This window comes from Artemia franciscana, chromosome 4 (genome assembly GCF_032884065.1).
Source record: "Artemia franciscana chromosome 4, ASM3288406v1, whole genome shotgun sequence".
Classification (NCBI taxonomy): domain Eukaryota; kingdom Metazoa; phylum Arthropoda; class Branchiopoda; order Anostraca; family Artemiidae; genus Artemia; species Artemia franciscana.
This window is the reverse complement of record NC_088866.1, coordinates 13,805,384-13,829,953: the sequence shown is the minus strand read 5'-3', so window position 1 is coordinate 13,829,953 and position 24,570 is coordinate 13,805,384. Positions and strand designations below refer to the sequence as shown.

General features: G+C 35.7%; 1 protein-coding gene across 1 annotated transcript in view; it reads right to left on the bottom strand.

The window, feature by feature from the left end:
* The window catches only part of LOC136026027 (KRR1 small subunit processome component homolog), a 29,556-nt gene extending 9,892 nt beyond the window's left edge, over positions 1–19,664 (bottom strand). Inside the window, exon 1 of the mRNA XM_065702184.1 lies at positions 19,557–19,664. The gene's annotated coding sequence lies outside the window, so the exon portion shown is untranslated. The remainder of the gene's footprint in view (positions 1–19,556) is intronic.
* Between the last annotated feature and the right edge of the window lie 4,906 nt (positions 19,665–24,570).

Genomic DNA, 24,570 nt, shown 5'->3' with positions numbered 1-24,570 from the left:
TTTTAACGTACAAACGGGTAATCGGTTCGTAATGAAATTTGATTTTAGAAGGGTATCGTGTCTCAGGGCTCTTATTTTAAATACCGACCGAATCCGGTGACATTGGGGGGAGTTAGAAGGGGAAACCTGAAATCATGAAAAATACTTAGAGTGGAGAGATCGGAATGAAACTTAGTGGGAAAAATCAGCACAAGTCCTAGATACGTGATTGACATAACCAGAACAGATTCGCTCTCTTTGGGGGAGTTGGGGGGAGAGATTTCCAGTGTTTTGGCGAGTCCGGTGCTTCTGGACGTGCTAGGACGATGAAAATTGGTAGGCGTGTCAGGGACCTGCACAATTTGACTTGATAACAGTCGTTTCCCCGTTTCGACCATCTGGGAGGGGGCTGGAGGGAACGGAAATCATGAAAATGGAGGCATGTTTATCTTACGAATGGATGATTGGATCTTCATGAAACTTGACATATAGAAAGATCTTATGCCCCAGATGTTCTATTTTCAATTCGGGACATAGGGAGTGGATGGGGGAAACGGAAATCTTCGAAATCGAAAATTTTGGAGTGGAGAGATCAGGATGAAAATTGATGGGAAGAATAAACACAAGTTCTTCATACGTGATTGACATAACCGGACCGGATCCGATCTCTTTGGGGAAATTGGAGGGATTTCTAGTGCTTTGGCGAGTTCGGTGCTTCTCGACGTGCTAGGACGATGAATTCGATAACTCTAGTACCGATTCTAATTTCAGGTTCTAGCATCGTCACAAGTGCCATACGAGCTCTTGGTTCTTGTCTATATTTTATTAGCACTTCCATCAAGGATGCTTAAAGTCATCAGCATAAGCCATGCTCTCCCATTGCCTTTGCTGTGCTTCTTAGGAGAAATTCCATTTACACAATTCATATAAAAGGGGACAGAACATAATCCTGATTAACCCCTGACTTAATAAAAAACCAGTAACTAACCTCGATTTCTACCTTAATCACAGTAATGTAATGAAACTTAACTTAACACGGATGAAACTTAAAATAAACATTAACTATTGTATAGATGATAAGGGGATTATACCCCCAAAAAGATGTTCTCCGTACTGTGATTTCAAAATGCCATTGAAATTTACCGGACTATTAGCAAAGTATAGCTTTAGCATAAAGATCACGCGAATAAAGGAATGACAGTTCCACAATATTTAATCTTTGTCTAAACTTTTTTTTTCTATGTAACATAGAGGAAGCCAAAAATATATTAAAGCAAAAATTAACTTTTCTGAATACTTTAAAGTCCTTTTCTCTAGTAATTCCCCTTCAGTCCAATTTCTCATTAACGTTTATCAAACAGTTCGTGGTAACGGACTGTAAGTAAGGAGCAACCCAGCTCAAAAGTAACCAAAAATCTAAAAAAAAGAACTTTGATACCAATATACATATATCAAAAGAATCATATTTTCATGCTGATTTCAAATATACAAGTTTCATTAAGTTTAGTATTACCCATCAACGGTTACAAGACTGAGAAAATTTGCCTTTTTTAGAAAAAAGGAAGATACACCCACCAGCCCCTCCCCCGCAAAAGCAACAGAATCTTAATAAAAATTACACCATCACATTGAGCATATTAGAGAACCCTACTGAAGAGCTTTCAAGCTTCTATCTGTAAAAATGTGGAATTTTCTATTTTTTGCCAGAAGAGAGATCACGGATGCATGTTAATTCGTTTTTGTGTTATTTTCCAGGGGTGACTGTATTAACCTAGTCGTCCTGGAATATCGTGAGAGGGCTCATTCAAATGGAAATTAGAAGTTCTAGTACTCTTTTGAAGTGACCAAAAAGACTGGAGGGCAAATAGGCCCCCTACCCCACTCCTTTTCCCCCGAAGTCGTCCAAATAAATTTTGAGATAGCCATTTTGTTCATCATATTTGAAAAGGCCAATAACTATGCATCAGGATATAACATGGTCCAAGATATGGCCCAGATGATTATATATCAATTCCTACCTCCAACCTCCCCTTGTCCCTCCCTTAGAACTAATTCTGTATTTATCTGAAGGCTCTTTCAAAACAACAGCTGAAACACAACAGCCATTAAACTAGAATAAGAATTTATTAAAAACACTGTAGTCATTGAAAACACATTTGGTAGCAATTGATTTAAAAACAGGCTAAATCTTAGAAAAGGGCACTGGAACTTTTGGTATCCAATTGACTGAGCCCCCTCCAAAATTTATTTGACGACCCCTTCCACATGAAGTACCTCTGGGAAAAAATATATGATCAAATATTAATGCTTTGAATAAATGGGTTATTAATATAGACAATGCTATACAGTTGCCTCTGACTTAAACAGGAGAGTAGAAATTTCGACTTCTCTACTAGTGAAGATCTGGAATTATACAGAAGGAAAACGGGGGGGATTCTCCATGGGGGTGTTTTCTGGAGGAGGTAAACACCAGCTCCTGGGGAAAACAGCATGAACAGAAGATTTCTCTGGGATGTGAAATTTAAAATAAAATGAGGTTATTGATTCTGCTTTGACCCTCTACATTGTCTAGACATGTGGCTGGCCAGACAGCAATGTCTAGACGACTACTGTTCACAATTAAAATTTGGTGCTTGGTTAGACAAATTACAGCTAAGCATCCAGTTCTAGACTCTAGAACGCAAAGTCTAGGATTTTTTTTTAATCAGAGCTAATCAGAATGTGTCAAGTTCCACTATTTTCATCATCTATGTTACATTTTTAAACTGAAATTTAATATTTGTTTTCTCATTAATTATTTTTTTCATTTTAGAAAAAAAAATTGCAGCACTAGATGTCATAGTGAAGCACGCTAAGGCAATTATTTAGCTTGTTTTATCCATATCTTGTGACAGTAAAAACAGGGATTACAATTTTGAAAGTTTTACCCACATAAGCTCTCTTGATTGGCTAGAAATGACAACTGTAATCTATTTGAAAATGAAATCTGTGGTTTTAGCAATGCACTGAATTCTTCTTGGGAATGGTAGATTTCTAGACATTGATTTCTGGCCAGACACATCTATATACACAGGATTCTAGCTAGACATGCATGTCAACGCTGTTTAAGCAGAGAATTCTTGCCATATCTTATATGTGGCAAAACACCGATGGTCAACAAACCCATGTGTTGTTGTGAAATTTAATTTGTGGATTGTGGCCTCAAATTGTGAGTCAAAGAGATTTTCACAAACCTAGTTGGCTATTTTCCTTATTAATAGACCCTAAAGTGTTATATTATAGTTACTTACTTTGGTGTTTTATTCTGTTTATGTGTTTGTTTATTTTTTAACTGGTGATATATAATTTTAATTCCCTTGAGATATCAACGTTTACTGGTTTCGAATTTTCTTTGTTGTTGTTGCTGTTGCCAAGTTGCCAATATTTTCCAGTTCCAGAATCTGTATGAGGGTATATGAACTACCATGCAGTTCTCTTACCCCTTTGATTTCGAATTAGTATCTTCAATCCTTCTTTTTCTTCAGCAGTCCTTGCAGAAATGGTTAGCAATGATTCTATGTCTTCATAAAACAACACCTAAAAATAAAAATACACTCCACTAGCTATGTCAATTGTAAGCCACTATTTTGATAACAGGTTGTGGGAAGTGCAAGTTCCTGTGCTGCCTGTTCCCAGAAATTTAAGGCCAATAGGTCAGCCGGTACCCATACAGCTCTTCCTACTCATTCTTGGTCTCTTCTCCACTACAGAATACTATCAATGTTCCGTTGTCCTCTTCATGATTTAAATTATCAAATTAGAGATTGGTCTTTCAGTGTTATGATGTAGTTGTAAATTATTGATGGAATCAAATGATTCTGGAACACTCATTTTCTGGCAGCTTATCTTGATCTTTGTGGTGTGTGGTGCCAGTACATAACACTCCAATAAGATATATTGGAGGGGAGGGTAGATTCCATTGGTGTAGATTCTGATGCACTGATGCAGATTCCATTGGAATTGAAGAGAATTTAGCAACAGGTATTCAGATTTTAACCTGTAATACTGCACTGAATCATCCTTTGATTGAAATAGGGAATTCCAGAATGGATTGCACTTTCTTTTTCCTCAGTGTTTTACAATGTCTTGAAGATTCCAAGTTTTGAGTCTGGACGGGGGCAAGCATTTTTTTCCTTTATTAGTTATCCTATCAGCTGTCATATTGTGGGTCAGTCCTTTATCCCTGGGAATATGGTGGAAACAAACTGAAGAGTCAGCATTCATAAAGCTCAGAAGGGAATATCTAATTGATTTTAAATCCGAGTCAGCAGCCTCATAATTCCTTTTTTCGATTAGTTGGGTGGTAGAACTTGAATCTGTGAGAATTAACACTCTTTTTGAAGTAGGTCTGAGATTGACAATAACTTCTAGTGCTTTTTGAATGGCTAATAGGTCTGCTGACAAAATTGAAGTGGAAGAATTGGATGGGAGAATTAATTATATATTCAAGAAAATATAAGGAATGCAAACCCCTGGTTCTGCATTTGATCCATTTACTAAGCCGTCTTTGTAAACTTGAGTATGTTCAGGAAATGGTGAGAAAATTTAATTGGCAAAAAGCTGAAAAACATACTGATCAGAATAATAAGATTTATTCTTAGGGAGCACTTGGAGATGACACTCAGGGGCCTCCATTTCCCATGGTGGAGAATTTGGAAGAAAATAACTATATGCGTGTTGATTTTTTCCAATTTGGATGATCTTTCAGATATTGACACCAAGAAGACATTTGGTACTGAAGCTTGATAAGGTTTACAAAAGTGGCTGGAAAGACTGCATGTTTATAACCATAATATTGTATTTCTGTAAAGAAGTGGTTTCTCTGCATAGTAGCTCCGTTTTTCAGAGCAGGTAATCCAGAGAATTCTTTTAGCTTATCTACAGCAGTATGTTTATGGAGCCCCAATGCAACTCTTATGGTGGAATTTTGGAGTGTCTCAGGGGTTTTAAACAAATTTACTGGGACACTTGCAAGAAATTGAATGCCATATTCCATTTTAGATCGATTATACAGTTTATAAAAATCAATAATCAATTTTGGTGAAGATCCCCATTTAGATCCTGCAAGTTGCATTGGGACGAAGGGTTGTTTTGATATTGTTATTCTTGACATCATCACATGTGGTTGGAGGGTTGTTTGTTGGTTATAAAAAACTATTTTCTTTGTTTTTGGAACAGAAATGGGCAGTCCAAATGCTTTAGAAAACAGGCAAACATCATCTATGTTTTCCTGAATGATGCTTTGGGTTAAAGTTATATTCTTGTGTCTATTCCACATTCAAAGCTAAAAAACATACAGATCAGAATAATAAGATTTATCCTTATGGAGTACTTGAAGATGACACTCAGGGGCCTCAATTTTCCATTACCTTAGTTACCTTAATTCGCACTTCAGAGCGATAAGGTCCAATGGATCTCTCCATGGCGGAGAATTTAGAAAAAAAATAACTATATGTGTGTTGATTTTTTCCAATTTGGATGATCTTTCAGATATTGAAACCAAGAAGGCGTTTGGTGCTGAAGCTTGATAAGGTTTACAAAAGTGGCTGGAAAGACTGCTGAAAAAGTTTGTTGAAAAGTGGCTGGTATTTTATTTTTGTATCCATACAAAGAAGTTATTAATATTAGTAAAGGTATTGAAAAGTGCTTAAAACATATTACTGGTTCATAAATATGTTGTTGGAATAAGTATTCAAGCATAATAATTCAAACCTTATTTTACATCTTTCCATCTCATTTACTCAATTGCATCTTGAGCCCTTAAAGGGACACCAAAGGTATTGAAAGTGGTTACAAACATATCACTAGTTTATTAATAAGTTGTTGTAATAAGTATTCCAAAATACTTTTTTATAACAATTCAAACCTCATTTATTGGGCAACTCCAATATAAACCATTTTCCTACTGCTTCAATTAACTGCGTATTCTTCAAATGCTGTTGACAAAAATAGCACTGAATTTTGCAATTCAAAACTTTGCTGTCAACAATTCAGGGCATATATTTGCAAGTCAGGGGGTGGGTGGTAAAGTTCATAGTAAATTTGCAGTGAGCCATATAATTTAGCTAGGATGAAAGTGAAAACACCATTAGATGATTTTTTTATTCTCTTTCATAATTCATATAAAATGCTTTCAGGGTCCCTTTAAGGGCTCAAGGGTTTTTCTTGAGGTTAACCTTTTTTCCTAATTAGCTTAATGGTAGCTTGTTTCCAAACCCTTGGGAAATCCCCTTTCTACCATAGTTCATTATTAGCTAAATTATAGTTCATTTTTGATGCAAATGAATGTTAAATTTGGATTCAGGGTGCAATTTTGACCATGGAGGTAAGTTCAAACTTTACCCCCAACCTTCCTAATGTGCAAATATATACACTGAATTGGTATATATAGGGGTGGGGGAAAAGTTCATTTGCAAAAAAAAGTAATATTTATAATCAGAAACAGGATTAAAAAAAAGGTATTGAGTGGTGCATTCACTTTATTTATCTGTCAATAATATGAACTGCACAATATTTACCAATAGGACTTTAAGGGATAGATCCATAAACTAAACTATGTCCCAGGAAGGTATTTTAAAGTACCTACTTCTACTCCTTCTCCCTCTAGAGAGCACTGACCTTAAAAAACCTTTATTTTATAAAAGTGAAACCTTGCAAAATAGATCTTCTGCTTAAAGAAAGTACAAGAAAAGTATTTTCAGCTTCAGAACTTTGTTCAATCCCAATTTATGAAGTTTCAAAGATATAGAAACACATTTTCTAAATTAAAAAAAAAACTTTGATATGGCTTAAAATTCTACTCAAATAGCAGGAATTTCATTTACAAAACTAAAACCAGGAAAAAAGAAACTGAAAATTAAGTTAAAGTGTTGTTTTGACAATATTCCAATAAGAAGGTTATAGACCTGTCAAGTAGAAAAATATTTAATACATAGAAATCAGAAAAGGGTTAACATTTTAGCCTGGCAATATCTCCACAGTTTATGTTTTTGGCCTTGGATTCATTACTGAAAGTTTTATTCTCTTAACATAGCCACTTTCCAAGTTAGAAAAAAGTAGCTTGACTAGAATTTTGCCTCAGTTTGAAGAAAAAAAATGACATAATGAGAATTTAGTACATATATAATAATCAGGGTGTATATTTTCCCATTAGGGGGGAAGAGGTGAAGTTCAGTCTTGACACAAATGAATAGCCCATTATAGCTGGATTCAGGATGTAATTCTGATTCAAACTATAGCATAGCCTATATCACTCCTTAGCTATATCTCACTTTTAAGTTGATCAGATTCTCAGATAGCCACTTTGTTCAAATACCCCAAGGTAACTTAACTGTGCCTTTGGGTTTACGAAACCTCCCACAGCCCCTGGTACAAAGGGTGGAAGTCATGCAAGTTGCTAATTGTAACCATAAGGTATACTATTTTTATGGCACTTGGTATTAACCAAGTGACATATAGCAATCGCAAATACTGTCAGTCTGTCCTGGTTTTGCTACTTTAGGCACTTCCAGGTAAGCTAGGACGATGAAATTTGGCATGCGTATCAGGGACCGGAACAGATTAAATTAGAAATAGTAGTTTTCCCGATTTGACCATCTGGGGGAGTGGGGGGATGATTAATTCAGAAAAATATTAAAAATGAAGTATTTTTAACTTGCAAACAGTTAATGGGATCTTAATGAAATGTGATTTTTGGAAGGATATTGTGTCTCAGAGCTCTTATTTTAAACCCTGACCAGATCCGGTGACATTGAGGGGAGTTGGAGGGGGGAAACCTAAAATCTTGGAAAGTGCTTAGAGTGGAGAGATTGGGATGAAACTTGGTGGGAAAAATAAGCAGAAGTCCTAGATACATGATTGACATAACTGGAACGGATCTGCTCTGTTTGGGGGAGTTGGGGGGGAGGGTTAATTCTGAAAAGTTAGAAAAAATGAGGTATTTTTAACTTACAAAGGAGTGATTGGATCTTAATAAAATTTGAAGTTTGAAAGGATATTGTGTCTCAGAGCTCTTATTTCAAATCCCGACTGGACCTGGTGGCATTGGGGGGAATTGAGGGGGGCCTAAAATCTTGGAAAGTGCTTAGAGTGGAGGGATCAGGGTGAAACTTGGTGGAAAGAATAAGCACAAGTCCAAGATAGGTGACTAACATAACTGGAATGGATCCATTCTCTTTGGTGGAGTTGGGAGGGGGGGGTAATTCTGAAAAATTAGAAAAAATGAGGTATTTGTAACTTACAAACAGGTGATCAGATCTTAATGAAATTTGATATCTAGAAGGATCTTGTGCTTTAGAACTCTCGTTTTAAATCCTGACCAGATCAGGTGACATTGATGGGAGTTGGAGGGGGAAATCGGAATTCTTGGAAAATGTGAAAATCGAGGTATCTTATGAATGAGTGATTGGATCTTAATGAATTTTGATATTTAGAAGGACCTTGTGACTCAGAGCTCCTATTTTAAGTTCTGACCAGCATTAAGCCTGTGATTTTCCTTTTAAAGTAATCTATTGATTCTTATAATTTTGCTAGAGCTCATACCATATGAGTTCTTGGCTCTCCCAACCTTGTCACAAGTGCAATATGAGCTCTTAGCTCTTGTTTATTGGGAAAAGTGTGTATGTTCAATCCTGGATCTTCATGGTTGAATCTTCTGGATCTTAGTATGGTATTAAATAAAAAAAAACTAATTTTTTTAGCTGAAAGTAAGGAGCGACATTAAAACTTAAAACGAACAGAAATTACTCCGTATATGAAATGGGTTGTCCCCTCCGCAATCCCTCGCTCTTTACGCTAAAGCTTTTAATTGTTTTAAAAAGTAGAATTGTGGCAAAGAGTCAAACTTCAGCGTAAAGAGCGAGGGATTGCGGAGGGGACAACTCATTTCATATACGGAGTAATTTCTGTTCGTTTTAAGTTTTAATGTCGCTCCTTACTTTCAGCTAAAAAACCTAGTTTTTTTATTTAATTTCTGAACGTTTTTGAATTAATGCATGTTTGGTTTTGGCTCTCCGCACATAAATTATTAAAATGAAATTTGTATATTAATTCTTATTTTGGCTAAATGGCTTTCTCTTAGTTTTGATCAGACGATTTTGAGAAATAAGGGGTGGAGAAGGAGGCCTAGTTGCCCTCCAATTTTTCGGTTACCTAAAAAGGCAACTAGAACTTTTAATTTTTAACGAACGTTTTTATTAGTAAAAAATATACGTAACTTAAGAATTAACTTACGTAACAAACTTTCATAACCTTATATTTTTATTATGTATACGAGGGGGTTTGTACCCTCGTTAATACCTCGCTCTTTACACTAAATCGTAAGTTTTGTCCCAATTCTTTAAGAATGAACCCAGAATCAGAAAGGCCGTAGAATAAATAGTTGAAATTACTAAAAATACTTTAGCATAAAGAGCAAGGTATTTATCTCCTCCTAAATACCTCGCTCTTTATGCTAAAGTATTTTTAGAACCCCTCATATGCGTAATTATCTCTGTTCGTTTTAAGTTTCAATGCTACTTCTTCCTTTCATTTGAAAAAACGTTTTCATGTTTATTTTTCATTGTTTTCTTATAGTAATGCTAGAGAATCCTGCGCCCTTTTCATTGAATTTTTCTTCCCCCATGACAGATTCCTCCAAGGAAAGATCCTCCAACATAGCCCCCTCTCCTCAGCCCCACCCCCAAACAAAATAAAATCCCCCTGAAAACGTCTGTACACTTCCCAATAACCATTACTATATGTATTACATAAAAAAAACTAGTTTTTTTAATTGAAAGTAAGGAGCGACATTAAAACTTAAAACGAGCAGAAATTACTCCGTATATGAAATGGGTTGTCCCCTCCGCAATCCCTCGCTCTTTACGCTACAGCTTTTAATTGTTTTAAAAAGCAGAATTGTGACAAAGAGTCAAACTTTAGCGTAAAGAGCGAGGGATTGCGGAGGGGACAACCCATTTCATATACGGAGTAATTTCTGCTCGTTTTTAGTTTTAATGTCGCTCCTTACTTTCAATTAAAAAAACTAGTTTTTTTTATGTAATTTCTGAACGTTTTTGAATTAATGCATGTTTGATTTTGGCTCTCCACACATAAATTATTAAAATGAAATTTGCATATTAATTCCTTTTTTGGCTAAATGGCTTTCTCTTAGTTTTGATCAGACGATTTTGAGAAATAAGGGATGGGGAAGGAGGCCTAGTTGCCATGCAATTTTTTTCGGTTACATAAAAAGGCAACTATAAATTTTAATTTTTAACGAATTTTTTTATTAGTAAAAAATATACGTAACTTAAGAATTAACTTACGTAACAAACTTTTATATTCTTTAATTTTTATTATGTATATGAGGGGGTTTGTACCCTCGTTAATACCTCGTTCTTTACACTAAATCGTAAGTTTTGTCCCAATTCTTTAAGAATGACCCCTGAATCAGAAAGGCCGTAGAATAAATAGTTGAAATTACTAAAAATACTATAGCATAAAGAGTGAAGTATTTATCTCCTCCTAAATACCTCACTCTTTATGCTAAAGTATTTTTAGAACCCCTCATATGCGTAATAATCTCTGTTCGTTTTAAGTTTCAATGCTACTCTTTACTTTCAATTGACAAAACTTTTCCATGTTTATTTTTTCATTGTTTTTTTTTATAGTAATTTTAGAAAATTCTGCGCCCTTTTCATTGAATTTCTGTTCCCTCATGACATATTTCTCCAAGGAAAGATCCTCCCTTAAAAAGGGAACTAGAACTTTTCATTTCCGTTAGAATGAGCCCGCTTGCGATATTCTAGGACCGCTTGGTCGATACGATGACCCCTGGGGAAAAAAAAAAATAAACACGCAACCGTGATTTGTCTTCTGGCAAAAAATACGAAATTCCACATTTTTGTAGATAGGAGCTTGAAAATTTTGCTCTAGGGTTCTCTGATACGCCGAATGCGATGGTGTGAATTTCGTGACTTTTAGGGGGTATTTTCCCCTATTTTCTAAAATAAGGAACTTATATTTTTCAGGCTCGTAACTTTTGATGACAAAGACTAAATTTGATGAAATTTATATATTTATAATCAGCATGAAAATCTGATTCTTTTGATGTATATTTTAGCATCAAAATTCCGTTTTTTAGAGTTTCGTTTACTATTGAGCCGGGTCGCTCCTTACTACAGTTCGTTACCACGAACTGTTTGAAAGAAAATAATTCGGTATTTCGGGGCTTCTGACATTATTACTCCTTTGCGGAAGTTAGGCTCAAAATTGGAAAAGGATTATATTTTTTCTCTGGGCCCCTTCCACCTCTTAGTTCGTTTATTTTCCCGTTAGTTTTCACCTGTTTTCGCTTTATAGTTGTGTTATCTCTTAGCAGTTCTTTCGTTAGTTGAGTTATGGTTGTGGTATATATATTTTATCGCTCGTATAGTTGTGTTATTTTCAAATTATACTCCATAATAGAGAGGCTCCGAACACCCAGCATTGTATATTAAGCTCTGAATTTGACGTAATTTCTAACGTGACCAGATTCGTCCTGCGCCCTGCGCCCTTTTCATTGAATTTTTCTTCCCCCATGACATATTTCTCCAAGGAAAGATCCTCCCACATAGCCCCCCCCCCCTCAACCCTACCCCTAAAACCAAAAAAATCCCCCTGAAAACGTCTGTACACTTCCCAATAACCATTATTATATGTAAACACTGGTCGAAGTTTGTAACTTGCAGCCCCTCCCCCAGGGACTGTGGGGGAGTAAGTCATCCCCAAAGACATAGTCATTATGGTTTTCGACTATGCTGAACAAAATGGCTATCTCAAAATTTTGATCCGTTGACTTTGGGAAAAAAATGAGCGCGGGAGGGGGCCTAGATGCCCTCCAATTTTTTTGGTCACTTAAAAAGGGCACTAGAACTTTTCATTTCCGTTAGAATGAGACCTCTTGCGACATTCTAGGACCACTTGGTCGATACGATGACCTCTGGGGAAAAGAAAAAAAAAAAAAAAAAAAAAAAAACAAACAAATAAACACGCATCCGTGATTTGTCTTCTGGCAAAAAATACAAAATTCCACATTTTTGTAGATAGGAGCTTGAAACTTCTACAGTATGGTTCTCTGATACGCTGAATCTGATGGTGTCATTTTCGTTAAGATACTAAGACTTTTAGGGGGTATTTCCCCCTATTTTCCTAAATAAGGCAAATTTTCTCAGGCTCGTAACTTTTGATGGGTAAGACTAAACTTGATGAAACTTATATATTTAAAATCAGAATTAAAATGCGATTCTTTTGATGTAGCTATTGATATCAAAATTCAATTTTTTAGAGTTTTGGTTACTATTGAGCCGGATCGCTCCTTACTACAGTTCGTTACCACAAACTGTTTGAAACACTGGTCAAAGTTTGTAACTTGCAGCCCCTCCCCCAGGGATTGTGGGGGAGTAAGTCATCCCCAAAGACATAGTTATTAAGGTTTTCGACTACGCTGAACAAAATGGCTATCTCAAAATTTTTATCCGTTGACTTTGGGAAAAAATGAGCGTGGGAGGGGGCCTAGATGCCCTCCAATTTTTTGGTCACTTAAAAAGGGCACTAGAACTTTTCATTTCCGTTAGAATGAGCCCTCTTGCGACATTCTAGGACCACTTGGTCGATACGATGACCCCTGGGAAAAAAAAAAAAAAATAAATAAACACGCAACCGTGATTTGTCTTCTGGCAAAAAATACAAAATTCCACATTTTTGTAGATAGGAGCTTGAAACTTCTATAGTAGGGTTCTCTGATACGCTGAATCTGATGGTGTCATTTTCGTTGAGATCCTACGACTTTTAGGGGGTGTTTCTCCCTATTTTCTTAAATAAGGCAAATTTCCTCAGGCTCGTAACTTTTGATGGGTAAGACTAAACTTGATGAAACTTATATATTTAAAATCAGCATTAAAATGCGATTCTTTTGATGTAGCTATTGATATCAAAATTCAATTTTTTAGAGTTTTGGTTACTATTGAGCCGGGTCGCTCCTTACTACAGTTCATTACCATGAACTGTTTGACTTGCATGAAAAAAGACCTCCTGCTCATGTTGTTCAATCATTGATACACTATAGAACCAGTTTTCTATGAAGATGACACTACCACCAACAACATTTGAGAGGGATGCAAAGCACAATCAAAACCTGTTAATGACTTGCTGGTTGTCAAATGGAAATATCAGTATTTAAGGATCAGCTGAGGTAATTAGGTTAAAACTTTTAAGGCATGTTTGAATAGATGTTGATGGCCAATGCCTCTCCTCCTTATCCTTTAAGTACCCCTTCTGTTGAGAAAGAGTATTTTTATCCTAGGCCTTCAAAAAGGCTTAGGATACAAAAGTGAAACTTTAAGGAAATGTTGAGAGGGATTCCAAACACAATCAAAACCCACCATGTGCTTGCTGGTTGTCAAAAGAGAATATTAACAGTATATTAGGAATGGCTAAAAATATTAAGTTAAACTTAAGGTACTTTGGAATGATATTGTGGGAGAGCAACCAGTCCCCTCACCTCCTTGCTTTTTTTGGTGCCCTTTCCAATCAGAACAGATCAAAACTTTGAAATTGTCACTTTGTTCAAACTAGTCCAAAAGTCTAATAGCTATGCCTCTAGGGATGCCATGCCCCCCACAATGCCATGGCAAGGATCTAAAATATGCAATTTAGTCATTGTTTACATACAGTATTTATAATTAGGAAAAGGGAAAATTTTGATTTTGGGTCTATCCAAAACTGCTAAGGTTTTTTTTTAGAGAATGTTGAGAGGTATACTTAGCTAAATCATACCACACTATGTGTATCCAATTTATGAGGATATCTAATATCTAAAAGATGGCTGAGGGTATTAAGTTACAATTTTCTGGATATGTTTAGGGGGGTGTTAAAAAGCAGTTAGAGCTGCCAGCCATTTTTTGAATCAAGGGAGTATATATGTTGCATTATACATAACCAGTTCAGTCAATAGCACCCACACTATGATTCAAACTCATTTTATTTATCAGTCCTGGTTGAACTTTGTTGAAGTAAGGATGCTATGGCTGTTTTAAACAGTTTTTTTTTTAAACCAATTTAGTCTTGATTTTCACATTTTAATAAGTTTATATATATATATATATATATATATACATATATATATATATATATATATATATATATATATATATATATATATATATATATATATATATATATATATATATATATATATATATATATATATATATTCAGGTGTTGTGCTGAAAACAGCCCTTGGACATAGGGCTGAAATATCCCCTGAATTGAATTCCACTGTCTTAGAAACATCTCCCTATTGTTTCTAAGTTGTGTTTGTTTAATCAGTTCAGTAGGTGCTCAGGGGTTCCAGGACATAAATAAAACATACTGTGTGCATGTTAGTAGTCAAAAGGGCATATCAGTAATATCTAAGGAATTGCTTAGGGTATTCAGTTGAAATTTTCAGGGTATATTGAGGAGAGTGTTTAAGAGAAATTGGAGGACAACCAGTCCCCTACCCCTTGCAATTTTTAAATGTTCCTCCTAGTGTTGAAACTGGTAAATTTGGGCATTTTATCATAATTTTACAACCCCCATAAAATTGGTAATTCACCTATGTTATGTAATTTACATATTTTACTTTTATCTCACATATTTTACAACAGCTTGTAATTTTTGCTGCATAGAAGTGTGAAGAGAATGGCAGTAACAGGTTTGGAAATGATTTTGTTTTTCCTTCTTCTTCTTGGAATGACAAGCCTTCTGGACTTCTACCATGTGTGTGGTCTACTTTCAGATATTATTATGTCTTAGGAAATCAACACACTTTTATATAAATGTCTTTCAGTGTTAGCAGGTAGACTTGAGAGCAAAAACATGTTGATGTCTGGCTGGAGGTTTGCCTTACTGAAGATTCTCCTAATGTTGATTACTTCTGGCTGGATAACATTCAAAAAGCAGGTGGTTAATGCACTCTGAAATAGAGTTGCAAAGTCTGCAATATGGATTAGCTTGTTTATACCAAATAAACTCCTCTTTTCTCAGGATCAAAGAGTTGCTTTTGATTACAGAATAAAGACTGTTATCTGCCCTTGATGAAAATAGGATGGAATGGGCATTTTGATTTAAAGGAACTCTTCTTCTGAGTATGTCTCTGAATATCTGGGCCTCCAAATTAGGCCTAATTGGATTATACAAGAAGCTGCTAGCTAGCTGGTCTGCTACCTTGGGGGGCTGGGGATATGCTGGAACTTGACTTTGATAATACTAAACTGATTAATTGATCTCTGGTTTTGTTCAGGTCTGTATCCATGGCACTCCAATGGGTATTATCAATGAGCTGAAGGGCACCTTCAGCTCATTGACTTGGTGGCTGGGGATATGCCAGAACTTGACTTTGATAATGCTATTTTGGAAACTTATTAATTGATCTCTGATTTTCTTCAGGTCTGTATCCATGAGACTCCAATGGGTGTTATCAATGAGCTGAAGGGCAACTTTAGAGTCTGAGAGCAATACTACTCTTTTGGAAGCTGGTGGATTAATATTGACAGCCTTAAAAGCCTCTTTTAATTGCCAATAGCTCTTCCATGAGGATGGAAGTACTATCAGGAAGTCTGGTTTTTATATTCAGTCTATGACTTGGTATAACATACCCAGAGTCTAATTTGCTGCCTTTAACCAAGCCATCAGTGCAAATTTGGAGAGAATTGGGATACAAAGTGATCATTTCTCCTGAAAAAGTGCCTGAATTTGGATTGGCAGGTAATTTGTCTTTTGCAAGGGAATTAATTCCAGTAAAACCCTTGGAGATGCCATTTGCAATCCTGGGGGGACAAGATAACAACTGAAACAAAGTGAGTCAAGTTTCCAAGATGGGACAAGCTTGTTAAATATTTTCCATGACCCTATAGGTGTCAAACTAAGTGAGATACCATCTTTGGCAAAGTGAGCTTTAAAATATCATGATTACAACCTATAACTTGTATCTTGCTGTACTATTTGGTAATCAGCATATTCTGTCTTTCTATAATAGAGAGAAGACTGGTTAAGTGTTTTATTTTGATACAGGGGCACTGAGCATGAAGTCCTAGAGCAATTTAGCTATCCATATTCTGGATTGTTTCTAATTTGGCAAGATTAGTTTTACTATATTCTCCACATCATTCAATGGTATACTCAATCTTTCAACAAATAAATATCTTATAACAAGAGCTAAGAGCTCATATGGCACTTGTGACAAGGCAAGAAGAGCTAAGAGCCAAGAGATCATATGGTATGAGCTCTAACTAAATTCTATGAATCAATAGATTGATTTAAAAAGGAAAATAAGAGGCTTAATGCCGGTCAAGATTTAAAATAAGAGCTCTGAGTCACAAAGTCCTTCTAAATATCAAAATTCATTAAGACCCGATCACCCACTCGTAAGTTATAAATACCTAATTTTTCCTCTCCCTTTTGCCCCCAAGATGGTCGAATCTGGGAAAACGACTTTATCAAGTCAAATTGTGCAGCTCCCTGACATGCCTACCAATTTTCATCGCCCTAGCACATCCAGAAGCACCAAACTCGACAAATCACTGAACCCCTCCCCCCAACTCCCCCAAAGAGAGCAAATCCAGTACGATTCTGTCAATCACGTATCAAGGACATTTGTTTATTCTATCCACCAAGCTTCATCCCAATTCCTACACTCCAAGTGTTTTTCCAAGATTTCCCCCTCCAAATCCCTACAATGTAAAAAGATCTGGTCGGGATTTGAAATAAGAGCTCTGAGACATGAATTCCTTCTAAAAATCAAATTTCATTATGATCCGATCATCTATTCGTAAGATATAAATACTCCAATTTTCATGTTTTCCAAGAATTCCAGTTCCCCCTCCAACTCCCCCAAATGTCACAGGATCTGGTCGGAATTTGAAATTAGAACTTTAAAGCACAAGATCCTTCTAAATATCAAATTTCATTAAGATCTGGTCACCCTTTTGTAAGTTACAAATACCTCAATTTTCAAAATTACCCCCCCCCCCCCAATTCCACCAAAGGGAGCAGATCCGGTCCATTTATGTCAGTCACGTATCTTAGACAGGTTTCTATTCTTCTCATCCAGTTTCATCCTGATCTCACTGTTTTAAGTATTTTTTAAGATTTCTGGTCCCCCCAACTGCCCCCCCCCCCAATTATGCTTGATCCGGTTGAGATTTAAAATAAGATATCGGAGTTACGAGGTCCTTCTAAATATGAAGTTTCATGAAGATCTGATCACTCCTTCGTAAGTTAAAAATACGTCATTTTTCTTATTTTTCAGAATTACCCCCCCCATGCAATTGAGCGGATCCGTTCCAATTATGTAAATCATGTATGCAAGACTTCTGCTTATTTTTCCAACCAAGTTTCATCCCAATCCCTCCAATCTAAGCGTTTCTCATCATTTTAGGTTTCCCCACCCCAAACTTCCCCCAATGTCACCAGATCCAGTCAGGATTTAAAATAAGAGCTTTGAGACATGATATCCTTCTAAAAATCAAATTTCATGGAGATCCAATCACCCGTTTGTAAGTTAAAAATACCTCATTTTTTCTAATTTTTCAGAATTAACCCCCCCCCGAACTACCCCAAAGAGAGCAAATCAGTTCCGATTATGTCAATCATGTATCTGGGACTTGCGCTTATTGTTCCCATCAAGTTTCATCCCGATCTCGCCACTCTAAGTGTTTTCCAAGATTTTAGGTTCCACCCTCCAACTCCCCCCAATGTCATCAGACCCAGTTGGGATTTAAAATAAGAGCTCTGAAACACAATATCATTCCAAACATCAAATTTCATTAAGATCCAATCACCCGCTCATAAGTTAAAAATACTTCATTTTTTCTATTTTTTTCCAAATTAACCAGCCCCTACTCCCCCTCCTCCCAGATGGTCAAATCGGGAAAACGACTATTTCTAATTTAATCTGGTCTGGTCCCTGACATGCTTGCCAAATTTCATTGTCCTAGCTTACCTGGAAGTGCCTAAAGTAGCAAAACCAGGACCAACAGACCGCCAGAATTGGTGACTGCTATATGTCACTTGGTTAATACCAAGTGCCATAGAAATCAAAGAGTATATCTTGGGAATTAGCCCACTTTGACCTCACCAGGTTCTTAAGGATGAGTAACCTCATATACTTTACATAATTAATTTGATTTTGCCAAGCCAGTCTTGGATCCAGGTATACTCCTAGAAATCTAGGTACTACAGTAGAATTTATTTCCAAATTGTTGAAGAATAATTTTAGTGGTATGATGGACATTTTGTTGTTGAATACAATGGTATTTATGTTAGACTTGGAGATAGGTAGAGAAAATGCAGCAGAAAAGGCTGCTAACTCCTCTAATGGTAGATTAATATTATTGACCATAATATTTACATCTCTACCAGTTAACCAAAGAACTAAGTCATCTGCAGATTCAAGCTTGGTTGTTGAATCACTGCTGAACTGAAGCTCACTTAAAACTAATAAGAAGAGAGGGGCCTGAATATGGACCCCCATGGTAGTTGAAGATAACTGAACAGGAACTTAATGACTCTATCTGGGAAATCTATCCATCTTAGAATTTGACAAGTAAGATACTTGCAAGCAGGTTAGAATCTGATTCAAAGTCAACTAAGACTGCTATCATGAAGAAGGTCATGGGTTCAACTCTTGTTGTAGGTAGGCCTGTCATGTTTTGGACACTTTGTTACTGATTTTTTAATTTCTTTGGAAACACATATTTTGGAAGTTCCTGACTTCCAACAAAGGACCCTAGATCCTATTCGGACTCTCTCATACCCAGGAGAACTCTTTGGTGAGTCTCTTGCATTTTCCTCAGTGGTTTTGTTATGGAATTCTAACCAAGAAACCTAGCTCAGGGCCTAACATTGTCTGAGACATCCCTAAGCTATTCTTATGTCTAACCACTGTTTAAATACCATTGACAAAAATAGCACTGAATTTTGCAATTCAAAACTTTGCTGTTAAAAATTCAGGGTAGGCTACAGGCTATTCCAATTCAGGGTATATATTTACAGGTAAAATTCTAGCTTAGTGACTTTTGGCTATCATGGAAAGGGGTTAGGTTAGGAAAATGAAACTTTTGGGGATGGGTCTAAAGGCTAAAGTATATCCTGAGAAGGTATTTTAAAGTACTCAGCTGCACTCATTCTCCCTCTAGAGGGCCCTGAAATTTGCCTACATGACAGGTCTGTACCTACTGAAATTTTGACAAAACAACATTTTACCAAAACAAATTTACCAAATTTTACCAAAACATCATTTGATGATTTTATTATGCTCTTTCAAATTTCAATAAAATACCTTCAGGACCCTTTTAAGGGTTCAAGATGACATTAGCCCAGGAAGAAATTATTGAATATTGAAAAAGCATAAAAAAGGCATCAAATGATGTTTTCACTTTTATCCCAGCCAAATTATATAGCCAACTAAAAATTTACCATAATAACCTGGTTCAATTTTGCATTATCTTAGCTTTTCTTAAAAATGAAAGTAATCATACCTGTCTTTCTCCACTATTTTAAAAACTAAGCTGAAATTGTTCTTCAAAAAGCCATGTCCCAATCAGAATTCAAAATTAGCATAGTTGCTTCGAACAGGGTTGCCAAAGTTTTTAGGACTAAAGTGTCAAATTCAGCGAAAAAGGGACACTTTTAGTGTCCTAGAAAAATAGCCAATATACTTTAAAAGTTTAAATGGTTAAAAAATTTAAAAAAGGCTTTAAATGGTTTTCTCGCAACTCTAGGGCCAAATTTATGTTCTTCTTTTTCAAGTAAAAGCAAAGCGGTTCTTCAAATAAGTAAACTCCCATGTAAAACCTCAAATCGCCTAATACACAAAGAAGAAAAAGAATTCAGTAAGATTTCTCAGATTCTCTCGAACCTTCGGTTGTACTAGTTATTCTTCTTTCGAAAACTCAGTAAAGCTCTGTTTTTATTATGGCGTTTTCTGGCACCAGAGCCGGCCTTTCTGCTTTTTGGACGACAGTTTTCATTTTCGTCATTTTCGGCAAAAAATTCGAAAGCGCAGTCTTATTTCAGGAGCTGCAGAAGATTCTGAATCATTTGTGCTGCGTTTACGTTGTTACAGGAACGTAAAGAAAAGTTAGAGTACAACTAAGATTAGTTGTACAGGTTACAACATGTAAAGCGAAACATTTTTCACTGCTGTTCTTGCATCCTTTCATCACTTTAGGCAAAAAGCACATTTCGTTAGTTAGTACTTGGTACACTGGATGTGGTGCTCAGTCTATGGCAGTATTACATGTTCCTGACAGTTACCAGAAAATTTTCTAATGGGTTAGACTGTACCCATATGGGACAGGGTCTACCCTTTCAAATGCATGTGAACCTAAACTGCATATTTACCAAATGCCCAGTGTCATAATTGAAGAAATCAACTGAGGTTCACCCTTGTCCAAAAAATTATTTAGCAGCAGCTAATAAGATCAGGATCAGATAGTTTGCTACTAACTACTATCCAGGCCGCACCTCTGCATACTCCTGTAGACTACAGGTCATAACAAACCTTAAGCTTTTACTTACCAGCAGTTATATGCTTGCTTCAGTTTTTTATCAAAAAAAAACTTTTCTAAACTCTCTTGAGCGTTCGAATTTTCGTGCTTTTGAAAAAGAAAGTAGTGCGGATACGAAACAAAAATCCCTAAGATGAAAACGAACCTGAAAAGCATAAAGCACAAATTAAAAGCAGTTGCAGTTAAGAAAAAACTGAAAATAAATTCTTATGGTATTGATTTTGAAAAAAATGCCAAAAAGTGTTCTTTTTTTCAAAAAGTTGCCTTTTTGAACCCAATAGTGGCACGGTGTCACCCAGAGTGAAAAAGCCTTATAAGAAAACTCATCAAAAAGCTTTGCAGAAGATCTTTCCTCCATCATTTTAAATTTCCTCGCTTGCTGCTTCGGGCATTAACATAGAGATATAAAATACAGCTTTTTTATTTTGTAAACTCTTTGGACCAAAATTTGTATTCAGAGAATTACGCAACTAAAGCCGTATATTTTTATAGATTTCACCAAAGAATTCTACGTTTACCCTACTTGTGCTATGGTGGTACACTGTAAAAAAGCCCTGCATGTCATAACTCTGCACTTGTCCATGTTTTAGCCAATGGATGGTCTTCGGATTTTCAATCCTCTTGCTAGAAAAAAATCGCTTTAGACTCCAGATTTTTTCAAAATTTCAGTAAAAAAATTATAGACTAATTTTTAATTTTGCTAGATCTTCTTTTTTGTACCAAAAGAATTTTAGAGCTAGCAGAATCGAAAGACTGTTCTGTTATAGAAATTAAACAAATTACCACTTGTTTCCAAAGGGTCTGCCAGTTCAAATGAAAAAATTTTAAGGTCTAACTTTAGCCAACCTTATATATAAAAAAAAGTTTGGACAAATTGAGTTGTCATGGTTAGCTAGGATATTTAGCTATGTACTGCTATATTTAGCAAGCATAGAATATTTATATTCTATTATGGCCACTTATATAGATGTCAAACATGTGCCCTATTCTTTTAACGCTAGGTATACCAGTTTTCAGTGTTTCTTGAGATTTTCTAACATTTGAACCTGTGAAGCCTTAAATAATCATACTATTGTAGCATTTGCAAATATTTGTGAAGACCGTTGAAGAGACACTGAAGATTTGTCTTTTTTGAATAAAGTCCATCGCATTAAAATACTTTGGTGTAAGATAATTAGTTTGATTTACTTATTAGGTCTGACTGCTGAGACTATTGTCGTCCCAAACAGGTTGTCATCTTCTGAAACTGTCATTGAAAATTTTAGTGGCGAAGGCCGATGAAAAAGAAGGGGAGGAGAAAAAAGACCCTTCCCAAGAAAGAAGGCACAGGCAACTTCAGGCGATCCTGGCTGCGAAAATCCCCCTTAGAAAATTTACTTGAAAACAAATCTTTCGATTAAGAAGTTTTGTGTCGCTAATGCTCAAAGCCTGTCCTTGTGCTGGATTAATTCCAAATTTTGAAGACATGCAAAGTATAAATGAAGTAAAAGAAAATTAAAACCTTAGATAAGCTTTTCGGAAATATTGATCATGCCGATATCAAGGATAAAAAAAGACAAGTCTAAGAGCCTTATTTATTGCTTTGATTGTCAAAAACATCCTTCTTTCGTAATTTATAGGAACTCCTTCGTCTTTTTTTGCCACTCAAGTCTGTTTTAGAACTTAATCACGCTCGGCAAGTAAAAACTACAATGAAATTTAGAGCGATTATTAGAGATCGACTTCTTTTTGTCTAAATATTGGTGTAGTAACTGTTGTAACTATGAGAAATTAATTTACTATTACAGTTTTGTCCTGCAGTAAGGAGTTCAAAATAGAAATAGAAGCCTTAGCTACAGTTGATCTTTGCGACAGTAAACCAGAAATCCTTCACCTTTTTTGCAAAGTTTTTTTAAAATAAAAACATACGTTCAAAAAACTGGATTGGATTCTAAGTGGAAATTTATAATACTATGTTTAGGTTTGATGAATCAGTTTGGAGTAGAATCAAAGAACAACATCCATCTGTGATGTGTGTCAAGTACAACCGCCATTCAATTCGTTTGGTTGCATCTCATGCTTACAAACAATTTTCAAAGGAAGTTAAATATCTGCGTTGCGTTATATATAATCAGTTCAGCAAGAGTTCTAAAGGTGCTCTGACTTTGAATTGCATCATTTACCAATACTCCAGTCCTGAATGATCTATTTCTCTTCTAAACATGTTGCCTATCTCTTCTGGTGTGGGTTAAGCAACTATTGCACAGTTGGGATGAGCAGAGCAGCCATTTTCATTGAGTAGTGAAAAATCTCATTCACATTAGTGACAAGATTTTTCAAGCCCTAAAAAAACAACTTTTTTTAAATTCAACCTAAGTTTCAGCTCCATGAACTAGAACTGTCCACAAATTTTAATCTTCAGCTACAAAGTGAACATCAGTGGTTGTAAAAACTGAAATTATAGGTAGAATTACTTTAAATAAAATGGACCATTAGTTCCAAGAGTGCTAGTTGCGTTACATCACCCTCACCTGTGAAACTAGACCCTGGAAAAGTAAGTTATTACCCTCCAGTTGAAGACTTTTATTGGGTCTTGGAGTCTCTTAAAATTTCACATTCAGATTCAAGTTCAGAGGCATAAAATGAAATGAACCTGATATGTGAATAAGCCCGTAAGTTACATGCAGAAATTTTAAAGCAAATGAGCAACGGTTATTGCTTGGAGACAAACATCTTCAGTTTAGTGAAATCCTTAACCCTACGAAAACAATGGAAATAAGTGTAAATGGTGTTCCACAAAATGGTCTTCAGAGATATAAGGCACTATTGTGGGGCAAAAGAGCCATAGCGGAAGAATGGTGAAGTTTATTACTTTTGATCTTTCAAATGTGAAAGATTTCTTTGAATTATGGCATCATATAGCTTCTACTAAATATCATACAGAAGTTCCCTAGCATATTAGTATTGTACATGATGTTCTCACCTTACCAGCTTTGAATGGCGTTGTAGAGTGGTTCCTTTTGACCCTTGAACAATGCTAAAACATACCATAAGACATAGCTCAACAGTGTGATCCGTACCTCTATCATGCAGGCCTTGTCTGACATGAACAAAATTGAAACATGTCAAATAGGCTTTAGAAGTCAGTGTTTCAAATTTAAAACGACTCTAATTTGGAGCAAAAAACGTGACAACAGGTGATTAGATTTAGTCCAATGCAACAGAAGCTTTAATTTAAGCCAGGTATCAATAAAAATGTAAGAGGACAAGGAGTATAAAAAAAAAATATTTGCTCCGAGCATTTCTCCTGAAATCAATTGAAAATCTTACTTTGTGATACTTCTCTACTGGTGCAGTAAAGGGAAAATGACTGAGCTTAAGTCATGAGCTGACAACAGAAGCGAATAAAGTTAGATCTTTCAGAACCTTAGAGCAGAATAAAGATCTGAGGCCTTTTTTGGTAACATAATACTTCAAGAATTTGTTATTAACTGACATTACTGATCAAGAACTTGGCTCTTGTGACCAAAGAGATCTTATTGATCAACATTATGGATGGAAGTACACACAACTAAAATCGCTTTTTATCAAACTTGTTGTTCAAGGTTAAGCAGGCAAATATAAGGATGAATATCATGGTGGAAAGTATTTTTGTCATTATAGTTTCAGAAGAAAAAAGACTTAATTTGTCATAAAGGTTGTTATATTTGTTCTTAGCTTGATCTCCGACCTAAATTACACGCCCCTTTTCTCTCCAAAAGGCACAGAATTTTTTATATTTTTTATTTTATTGCATGTTTCAAAATTCGATCAGACAGTTAAAAGTTGTATAAATAGAAAGTATTAAATGGGTTTAAAACTATGGTGAAATTGGACCAGTTTATATTGCTGGCTACAAACAAAGTGAACATACCGTTCGTTGTCTTTTTTGTACAATTTCCGAATATAGTAAACACCTTACATTTAAGCCCATTACGGATCCTCAAACGTGATATCCTTTTCT